The sequence below is a fragment of the Pogona vitticeps genome, chromosome 4, assembly GCF_051106095.1.
Source record: "Pogona vitticeps strain Pit_001003342236 chromosome 4, PviZW2.1, whole genome shotgun sequence".
In the NCBI taxonomy this organism is placed as follows: domain Eukaryota; kingdom Metazoa; phylum Chordata; class Lepidosauria; order Squamata; family Agamidae; genus Pogona; species Pogona vitticeps.
In genome coordinates, this window is record NC_135786.1 from 5,261,443 (window position 1) to 5,272,729 (window position 11,287).

The 11,287-nt window shown below is 47.2% G+C and overlaps 1 long non-coding RNA gene across 2 annotated transcripts; it reads left to right on the forward strand.

The window, feature by feature from the left end:
• Positions 1-2,268: 2,268 nt before the first annotated feature.
• LOC144588687 (uncharacterized) lies at positions 2,269-7,603 on the forward strand. Of its 2 annotated transcripts, none has more exons than XR_013544345.1 (2): positions 2,269-2,593; positions 7,046-7,603. It is a non-coding gene; the product is annotated as an uncharacterized LOC144588687 (long non-coding RNA). The 2 variants fall into 2 exon arrangements; XR_013544346.1 differs by lacking the exon at positions 7,046-7,603 and adding an exon at positions 5,916-6,989 and having other exon boundaries at positions 2,298-2,593.
• Positions 7,604-11,287: the final 3,684 nt, after the last annotated feature.

Below are 11,287 nucleotides of genomic sequence, written 5' to 3' on the forward strand. Positions count from 1 at the left end.
CATTAGGACAGGGGAAAAAAAGCTCTGAAAGGCAGAGCTTTAAAGCAAAAAAAAAAAAAATAGCTTGGAGATAACACTGCCCTTCTAAGCGGCTGCAGCCACTTGCATTATAACCTTAATAGGCGCTGAGGAGCCACCCAAGATTAGTCAGTGAAGCAGAGTGGTGGCTTCTGTACTTTTCTTCTTTACTGGTTTCTCTTGGATGCCTGACTGGTGTCTGTTGGCAATAGGATGCTAGGCTCTCTTCTTACATCTGCTGAGAGTGCCAGCTCTTGTTTTCTGCTGCTTCAAATAACAGAGGCACTGACCACACTGAAACTCTGAGGATTGTCTGCTCACTGTGGAAACAATAAATCCGGCCAAAAGTACTGTAGGATAAATAGCATTTGAACCATGTAGCTTGTGCCCCTCTGAAGTACGAAGCAGACGCCTCTTCCACTGCACCTTCTTCATGGGGATTACAGAAGCAACTCCATATGCATGTAGCATCTGTTCTTTGATTGCTCAGTGCTCACCTCCATTGTGAGACACATGTTGAGTGCTTTAAAATACACAAAAGATAAGAAGTGCAGCCTTTCCCAGCCATAAAGTGTATCTTTTACTTACATGCATTCAGAATTTTTGTCCGTTGTCCTATCGTTGACTTTTTTTTTTCTAAGCAGTGGTGATAACCCAGCCATCGAGTAACTCAGGCAGAAGCAAGAAAATGAAGATCCAGATTTCCAGATGAAACAGAACGAGGACAAGGAACATGCATGTAAAATAAAGACATTAAGCTGAGTGGAGGATTTAAAGCCAACTTCATGTGGTTCTTTGTCCAAATATTCTGTTTCTGATGTTACTCATCAGTTACACTTGTGCAAAATTCAATATATAGAGTGTGCCAACAGCTGGGGAGAGCTGCATTTTTCTACATCTCTGCCCAATCTTGCACATAGCATTCCTCACCCCAAGAGGTGGTTTTGGGTAACATGTTCTGATAACACTCGCTGTGTTGTGGGTTTGTTGTGCAAATGGATGTGGTGCAAGCAGGAGGGGGAAATAACATAGTTTGGTTTCTTTTCCAAAGCCTTTGTGAGAGGCCTTTCTGCCTTTTCTTCCACAGTGTCTCTCACAACTCTGATTTTGGGGTGGCTGCCAATATTGGTGCATTCTCAAATTCACATTTATAATGAGTCCACAAATGGTTTGCATCCACCGCTTTGGGTATTATCATACCCACTTTAGATACTGTACTTGTTCTCTTGTGCCCTCGGAAAGGAACAGGTGCCCTCGCTTTGACCAGACGGTAGCCCTTAGCAGAGCTAATCCTGGAAATCTAACAGTGTAGAAATAGAAGGGGAAGGGAGCGTTTGTGTCACATGCCAAACGCACCGTGGGCTGCTTAAGGATGAGTCATATCATCGTAGCTTTATTGGCATAATAGACTAGCATAGCATAGTAAATGGGGAACCTATAAACAGACTCACTGGAGGGACAGATCCTGAAGCTGAGGCTCCAATCCTTTGGCCATCTGATGAGAAGAGAAGACTCCCTGGAAAAGACCCTGATGTTGGGAAAGTGTGAAGGCAAGAGGAGAAGAGAACGACAGAGGATGAGATGGTTGGACAGTGTCATCGAAGCGACCAACATGACTTTGACCCAACTCCGGGAGGCAGTGGAAGACAGGAGGGCCTGGCATGCTCTGGTCCATGGGGTCACGAAGAGTCAGGCAGGACTAAACAACAATAAACAAATAAAATCCAGCAATTCAAGATATACAGAAGATCCATAAACAAGTATAAGACCAAGGCCCAGTTGACTAGATATGAGTCATATCAATAGTACTGCACCCATCATTTTTCTTTTGTTTCTCCTGCTTTGAGTTTCAGCCACCCTATGGACAACTTCCAAAATCCTCTCCTCCCCCCCCCCCTTAGTATGGCTAACAACTTTAAGATTGAAGATAGCTTTAAAGGTACTAGGATTTCTAATTAAGCGAACTTCCAACCAGCTAGAGAGGGGATTCCTTTTTTACATAACAATTCCCCCCCTTTAAAAAAAACCTACAACTCCTATGGCCATTGTCTATGCTGGCTGAAGGATTCTGAACCTGGAGTCTTTTTTAAAACAGTTTCCCCTCAGCTCTGTGTTTTAACAGAGAGTGGCCAACTCAACCGATTATTTCAGAAAGATTTGTGATTAGCCAGCCTTCTCAAAGTTTGAGCACAGACTCACATATGACAGATCACATTCCCCAATGAATTGAACCAGGACATCAGAATTTATAACAAGCACCTCTCAGCATTTCTCACACGGCTTCAGTTTGCCAGAGCTTACCAGATGATTCCAGCTGAACTGACTTTGTGTGTGTGTGTGATATCAAACTTTGGGGGCTGGTAAGGGGGTACAGGCAATGGTGACGACCACCTTCCCCCAGCCAGCCTGCTGCCCACCTGCCTGTCTCTAACCTCGGGGTGATGCTGTTGCTTTGTGCTATGAATAAGAGGACGAAGGGAAGAAAACAAAGCAATAAGTACGGCTGAACGCCTCGTATCTTTGAAGCCAGGCACGAAAGGGGCCAGCGACAAGCAGAAGCATTTCCAATTTGGAGGTAAGAGGGTCTTTTTCTGCTCCTCAGCTCAGCTGTGAAAGGGAATGAATGAGGATGGGGCATAGAGCAGGGTTTCAATGGAGGCTGCTCGCTTCCGGATGTGTGTCCGAATACCCCCATTTCATCCGCCACGGCCTCCAGGGCTGTGCCTCCCACACCTCTGGGCACCAGCTGCTCCTGGGCATGGCGGAAAAGCGAGAGCCTCTCCCAACCAAGCGCCGTGCCGTTTCGCAGGCATCCTGGGTGGACAGCTGCAGCCGCAGGTCAGCAGGGAGTCCATGCATGACGCAGCTTTCCCAGCCGTTGCATAAGGGGGTAACGCATGCCGGCAGCACAGTCACGTTATGTAATCAAGGCAGAGCCACATGCTTGGGAACGTGGCATCCTTGTTTTGATGGCACGTTGGGGGGGGCTCCTGTCTCTTACCCTTTCCCCCCCTCCCTTCCTACACCACGCGCCCCAACTGAGGGTCAGAATAAGCCAGACACGCATTGCGGCGTCCCTCCAGCTCCCATGAACAGACCTCATCAGCGCTGTGCCGCTTAATCACTTCTGACAATGATCTGTAAAGGATTCATTCGGCCGGACTTGCTTCGAATGGGAGCTGTCAATCCCAGCTTGGTGCTTCCAGAGACAAAGGCTCTGGCAGGTCTCCCAGGAAAAAGGTTGGTCTGTCGCTCCTGTCAAGGTCTCCCCCGTTCTACCAAGCTCCCCTGCCGGTCAGGAGAAAAGGGTCAGTGCCTTTAAAGGGTCCTCTTTGCCTTACCCATCCTTATTACGGGTTTCTACCATTTTCAGGCATGAGCTTTAGGTGGCCTATCATTGAAGCCCAAGTTATGCAGTGCTCCAGAGATATCACAGTGGTAGAACCTTGATATTTCAGAAAACAGACTTGCAACTAAAAGTGGTGCTCTCTGATAGCCAATCACAAAGCAAGCTGTTCTGCAAACTCCAGGAGGTGAGGAAAACTCCTGTTGTGACAAAGGACACACTTCTTGCATTTAAGGACTTCCCTCTTCTAGCGACTGGGGATCAGGATATCGCTTGGTCCTTAGACAACTCAGAAGACAGGAAGGTGCTGAGCCCAGGGCATTTTTTCCCCTAGCTTGCTCTGTGTCGGCAGATCTTAGAGAGTCTTAAGTCTCGCCTGCTTAAGTGAACAGCCAGGTTTCAAAGGAAATTAGACCACCTTTGGTGTCAGTAGTATTTCCAAGGAGAGGGGCACCCCACGGTTGGGGTGCTACAAGTGAGAATACCTCGAAGGACGGGTCTTGATGCTGAAAAGCCCCACACAACCACCCCGAGAAGGCATATATTATGTAGGGGGAAGAACTCCCTCAAATACCTTGATCACAAATTATCATATTTTATAATACAGTACTGTATAACTGATTAAGCCGCCTTTGCCATGCTGGCTTGTTTTTGAAACCTCGAAGGGGGAAAAAAAGATTCACCTTAAAAAAAAAAGAGAGAAAGAAAAGTCGGATTCTCAAAGTACCTGCTGGGAAGTCAGGTATCCAAGCAGATAATTCTCAGATCTCACAACAGGCATGTCCCTGGAAGGCAAAGCATTATCTGCATCCCTCTGCAATGGAAAGGAAAAACAGGCACTTTACTTAGAGCTTTCTTGGGAAATGCATACACAACGTTGCGTACATTTTGCATTATTTATAGAGGGTCTGCTTTTCTTAGCCTAGAAATCTGAAAGCCGGCCGGCGCAGTCAACCCCGCAGGGTGGCGGTCGTCACCTGATTAATCCGACTGGACAGTACTGCGGGAGTTTTGGTTTTGATAGAACGTTGCCTGGGCAGCTTTCCAAAGGGGTGGCCATATAACTGCAACAAAATTTTAGCCATTTCATGGCATCTAAAGATAAGATCATCTTTGAGAACCCAACCAACCCCCCTTAGAACTGCAGAGCTGGAAGGGACACTGTGGATCATTGAGTCCAGCCCTGCTCAAGGAAGCACAGTGGGGAATCGAACTCCCATGCCTTTCCTCCTATGAGTTCAAGATGCTGTACCTAACTCTCTTCTAGGCTTGTATCTTCGTAACATCCCTATGAGGTGGGTCACACTGAAAGAGTATAATTGGCCCGAGGTCACCCAATCAATTTCATGGCTGTTTGGGGATCTGAACGCAGATTGTCATGGTCCAAAAACTCACTATTACAGCACGCTGACTGTCCTTGCAAATGTTTACCAAATGTGCAGCCCTTCCAGGATACCCATAAGAACATACCATATTTTTCCGTGTATAAAATGACACTTTTTCCTAAAGTCATTAGAGGAAAAACTGAGGGTCGTCTTATACATGGAAGGAGGCGCTCGGCTGCTTCTCGTGGCTCCCCATTGACTGCTGCCATCACCACCCAATCACCTCCTCCAGCATCACTGATGGGGCTCACCTCCAGCTTACGCCACCACCTTGTCCCCTGCCCAAAGGGAGTCTGCGAGTGGCGCTGGAGGAGATGATCATGCGGCGGCAGCAGTCAATGGGCAGACGCGAGAGGCAGCCGAGCACGGCTGCTCCTTCGCCTACGCCTCCGGCAAGGGTCAACATTGGAGGTCATCTTATACATTGGGGGGGGTCTTATACACACGGAAAAATACAGTAAGTAACAGGATAGGTAGAAGCTCTCTGATTCCTGCCAGGGTGGCCCCTGGTTTGAACATACTGCAATGGTGCCCAGGTGCTTGGGGGCTCAGACGCGGCATTGCCAATCCTGCATCTGTCAGCTCAAAGCTTGACCAGCCCCGTTGTGTCTCTTGTAGGAGAAAGAGCCTCATGACAGACCAGAAGCTTTATTTGGGACAAAAGTGTGCTGGCTCCCTTCCTATATTTGCTCCTGACCAGTCAGCGATGCCGGTCCCAAAGTTTGTCCTCGTTCTCTGTGCGCTCGAGAGAGAGGATCTTGACTGACCCTGACGTGCCTCCAACCTGATAGTGTCATCAGGAAGTAGCACACCTCATCGTGCCGAAGCAGGTCTTAAGAGAGCAAAATGGAAGCTAAGGGAGGCACTCCCCGCAAGGAGAATGCGAGGCAGCCTGCTGGGCAGTTTGAGACATGAGGGTTTTTGCCCCTACGGCACTCCCACCTCTGCAGCCACCCTTTCTTGGTGAACAAGCAGGCTGTGCTTCCCTGATTTGCCATTAGACAAAGCTTGTGTGGTGCGGTTCTTTGCCTCTTTTTCCGGGTGATGGGAGACAATCAGAGACGCAGCCCTGAACACTGTAGCTCCCAGTGGCTTTTCTTTTCCAAGTGCCTGACAGAGTCTGAAGTTGGTTGTTTTCCTCCTCCCCCCCCCCAAACTCCTTACAGGTCATTAAGCACAATTACTCCAAGAAGGGAGAAGCTCCCCCACCTCCACAAGGCCCTCTGGCTAGCAACTGGCTTTATGAGTTTTCTCCGGTGCCCAAAATGAAACTAAGAGAGAAGGAGTTGAACAGAGGCCCGTTCTTGGAAGTTAATTAGCTTCATCCATCAGCAAAGCCTGGTTTTAAGTTAAAGTCCTTGAAGTCTGAGACCGGCGTCTTCCATATTGGTTCCTCCAGCGGTACAACCTTCAGAGGAGACCTTGAGTCTTTCGATCCTGACGCTGCCTCATCTCCCACTTACCTTTCCAAAATGTTCTCTTCGTTTTTGTACCGGCCATTCTGCCAGCAGAGACTGGAAGCTCTGATGTCAGTAAGGTAGTTTATTCCAGCCTCCAAAGGTGACATCCAAGATACGGAAGCTCCTTTGGGGAACAGGGTTTGGAATTGCACATGTAAAGTTTGGACTAAAACCAGTAGTGGATTGACTGCGTGACAGTATGCATACCACTCTCCACTGAGCTGGATTTGTCCCCAGTCTGAGTGAGCTTTGCACAATATTTGGCCCAGCTTACAGCTTGATCAACAGGAAAGTGTACAGAGCTTAAGAAACGGCATTTTAACTACAAGTCCCAGAATCCCCTGCCATGCTTCCTGAGGATTCTGGGATTTCTGGTCCATATAAAATAAAGTCTTGTGCTCTGTGAGTAAGCCACACAGTTCTGTTCTGGAGGGCTGTCAAATATTCACTTGATCTGTCTCTACATGTCTGAATCCTTACACCATTTGCCTGTCAAAACATCTGGAAAGAACGCCTGGGACGCATGTATATACTTAAGGTTGCCACGTGGAAGGGAGGCCAGGGCTCCTGTGCCTTTAATACTCACCTGGAAGAGGGAATTTCACCATGAGTAGCTTCTCAGGCAAGCTGGAAATTTTCCCTTCCAACTAGTTCAAGAGCTCTGTTCTCTTTTTTAATTGTCTATCTTAACACATTTTAATGATTTGACTGTATGCATTGAATAAAGAACATCTGTGATTCTGATTAAATTTAATACACTTCAATAAATAAGTTTTGTTGGCAGTTCTTTTAAGTTCTTAATAAATACCTATAAATATAAGTGTTTTTTTTTCCAGGAAAAAGACAAAAGCTGTTCCCTCAGCTATAAATACTCAACTGTCCAACAAACAGCAACAGAGCATGGACAGAGTTCCGACTCCAGTCCTCTGAAGATGCCGGCCACAGAGACTGGCAAAACATCAGGAAGAACAACTTTCAGAACATGGCCAAAGAGCCCGAAAAACCCACAACAACCATCGGATCCCGGCCGTGAAAGCCTTCGTGAATACATTAAACTAGATGTTCGTTGGGGGAAGTGATGCACCCTCCTGACAACACTACCCCCAAGATTTCACTCAGATCCTGCTCCCATCGGGCTCATTTTTCCAGGTTTTAGGAATATATTCCCTGTCGGACTACAACTCCCAGAATCCCTTTGCTAGGCAGCCGTGGCCGAAAAAAAGCAAAAACTCTGCCAAGAGGTCAGCTGCACAGCTGGGATCCAAAGCTGGATCCTTTCCCCTCATTCCGGGGGGGGGGCTGCTTATTTCCACACTATTAGGGGTGCTTAGCCTCCAGGTGAGACTGGCAAAATGAAAAAAAAAAACTGAATACACCCACCTACCCCATTCACCTCGGCTGGGCACCAGCAGGGTTGCCATGGCAACAGGAGCAGGGGTTTTTTGGGGGGGGCAGCAACCCATCCATTCCCAGCCCTGATGGAAAAGTTGCTTTGAAGCTGCAAAGGGTCAGCTTTGGCTCCTTGCATCCCATGTAGGCTTGCGAGATATTTTTTTCCTCTCCTCTGCCTTCATTTCAGAAATGCCAAAGAAATTAGGACGCCTGAGTTCTTCCCTACAGCAATCAGCTTCAGTTCATCATTCCTTTGAGAAGTACTACTAGGGGCGGGGGAATTAATAGTAGGGAAAATGCCCCATCCCCCCGTGTACTCTCCTGCTGAAAAGGAACATTGCCTGTTGAATTGCTGCCTGCCACACAGCTGTTAATGGAATCACACCCCTCTTTTCCCCCTTGAGCCAGGCGGCCCAGCTTCGGCTCTGCTCAGTGAACGCCAGATACAAATCCATGCAGAATTTCCAGACCTGCATCTCTTCCGCATTCGGATGGCCGAAATGTTGGCCAGCCCTTCATCTGTACCTGACCTCTTCCAAAACCCCACCTGGCTCAACCTGTCATGCTGTGGTCTGCTTAATCGCAGGTCACATCTTGCAAGGCTTATCTTGTTCACTTGAAAAAGAAAAATAGTCCACAGAATCCCACCTGTTTATCATTTTAGAGGTAAAGTATGAAAGCAAACAAACAAAGCTTGGAGATAAACAGTATTAAAAAGCAGTACAGAAGCAGCTCTTCTAGTTATTCATGTTCTGCATTCTGTCTCTTCTAGTTAATGGCTAGGATAATTTCCTGCTTTGCCAGGGGCTTGGACTCTCAGGGACCCCGGGGCATCCTTTTCAAGCCTTAAAGCCTGTCATTGAACCACAAGGAGTCTTCACACATATGCACATACATATGTATAAATAGGTGCTTGTAGGATGAGAGAAACTTTGTTAACAGACGACATCTGTATTCCAGGACTGATAATTTAGCCAGTGTTCATGCTGCCCCCTTGTGGGCACATGGGTAGTTGCCGCCTGACACAACACAAGAGTCCAGCTATAGTATCTTAAAAGATTTAATTAATACGTTTGTGCAAGCCCTCCCCCCAGATACCCCCAGGCCTCCAATGTCACTGCCTCCCATGTTTGAATCCACCACCAGAGACAGAGTATATTTATCAACAACAGTGTTTATTAAACTCAAGCTTACTCGCAGAACAGGAAGATGGATAACAGGAAGGTTTCTTCCAAACTTGAATTAAATCCAGTCTTACTGGCTTCCTTAATTACTTTCCCTCCCTTCCTCCTTGTCAAACCATCCCTTACTCCTCCAAAACCTGGAAGGCCTGCTTGAGATAAGCTAAGCAAGGGGCAGCGATGGTTTATCGATAGATGGTTTGTGTCTGGAAGAGAGAGCCACCCGACCTTCCCTCTCCTTCTGGTGGAGGCATGGGCGTTTGGCAGGCCAGGCTGAAGGGTTTGGAGTTGGACCCCTTCTTGCTCCCTGTTCTCATAGCCCCTTCTTTCCTCGCCTCTCCTCCTCACCCCAAAAGGAAGGGTTATAAGTGGTCTTGACTGGCGCAGTCTCTTGGCCTCCCCTTAGAAATTATGGCGATGTGCCCATCCAGACTGGCCATTTGTGGTGTGGGTGTGGGTTGGACGGCAAAAGGTCTGCTGAGGCACAATGCACCATGGGATGTGCTCTTCTCATCCAAACAGCAAATGACCCGTCTTGCCTGATTAGCTGTCAAATAAGGCTTCCCCTGATCATCAGCGGAGTGTCAGGGGAAGGAATTTTTTACATCACTGCTCTTGCCCTCTGTAGGTGCCTTTCCATTTTCTCCCTTGTTCCGCCTCCCTGCTTCCCGTCCTTTGTTCTCTCCCTACTTTCTTCCTCAAAATTTTCAGCCACCTTGGCAGTTAGAAGATTGGGCTGCTGGAGATGGTTATCTCTTGGCTAAACAAAGAGCAAGCCAAAAAAATGTGTGCCTTTCTGCTGGGCCATGGAAGGTGGGCAATAGCTCTTAAAGGGGAAAGAGGGACTGTTCTAAGTAGAAACACCAGGCCACCAGTGATCCATAGACCATATATCTATGCCAATGTGGACAGGCCCCACCCCAGGGGGTCATCCTGTTCCACAACTTTCCAGTCTTCTAGAAGACCCGTCACTTTCAGGGCTTTGAATTTCAGCCTAGCTTCTATTTCTTCCTTAGTGGCCCTCCTGATTCCTCTCTGGATTCTGTCTCCTTTTTTCTCTTCTCCCTCCTCCTTGCCCTTCCTCCCTTCTGGAACCTTCCTTCCTTCCTCCTCTCTTTTACCTCCCTTCTCCCTTTTTCTGAGAAAGCCTCCCATCAATGTCTGCAGAAGAGCTAGATGTTGGTTGTTGATGGTGGGGATTTTCCATGGCTATTCGTAGGTGAGACGGCCTGCTGCCAGCACCTGGAATGTCTTTGCCCTCTCTCTTTATTGCAGCATCAACTTTTGCAATCACGTTACAATAAATCTAATGATCATAAAGGTGCCCTCAGACCCGTTCTTGGTTTTGCTGCAACAAGCAGATGTGGCTTCTCCTTTGGAGACTTAGGTCTGAAAGGGAAGCAGGAAGTGAGAGAGAGTTGTTTGTTTTTCTTAATGGTTCCATCAAAGGCAATACAAAGCAGCAGCTGAAGCAACAGCAACTGAGGACAGGAGAGGACACATTCTCTCTCCATCTCTACAGACGAGGGGAAGGATCTGTTCTCAGTCACTCCAGCGTGCAGGACATGAAATAATTGACCCAAGCTACAGGAAGCCAGATTTAGGCTGATTACCAGAAAGAATTTCTCAACTGTTAGAGTGGTACCAATGGAACCAATTTCCTGATTACCAGAAAAAATGTCTTCGCCGTTAGAGCAGTACAGCAATGGAGGTACGTAACTACATTAGGAGGTGGTGAGGGCTCCAAAGCTGAAGGCTTTCAAGAGAAAATGGGACCACCCTCTGTCAGATCTCCTTTGATTTTGATTCCTACCTTGAGTAAAGGGTAGGGCTCGATGGCCTTATAGGCCCTTTCCAGCTCCATGATTCTATATGAATCAGGATGAACAGACCTCCAGAGGAAGGGGACACTTAAATCTCTGCAAGTTGTTAACCTTTTGTTTAGAGCTAAAGTAAAAAAAGAGAAAGAGAGAGAACTGGAAATAATTAATATATAACAGCAATTGAGGAGTAGCTAGCTCAGCACGATGATGGGAAACAGGAGCAAAGTCCATCCATCCATCCATTCATCCTGTATTTATTTTTGAATTGAATATCACAGACGGAAAGGTTCATTACTGGCAGTTTTGTCTGTCGTTGGCTATGGGATTCTACAAACTCTCATTCGAAAGGTGAACCCATTTTAATAACAGAATGAATGTGTGGAGTGGGATCCGTATTGAGGAGTTGATAAGAGGCTTCAGTTACAGGATATTGCCTGTTACCAGTGATTCAGCACTAGATATTAGGTTTATTATTAAAACAGCTACACGAGAAGCACCATCTTTGAGCTGTATGTTCAAAAAAAATAGGAACGCTCCCTATCTGCATTTTTTTTTTTACTTTACCTTTCTCCGAGAACCAAGATCTAAGGCAGATTCAGTCACGGCTTCTACCTTCCACCACAACCCTGTGAGGGAGTTATGGGTGGGAGCCGTTGACTGGCTTAAATGCGCCCAGTGGGCT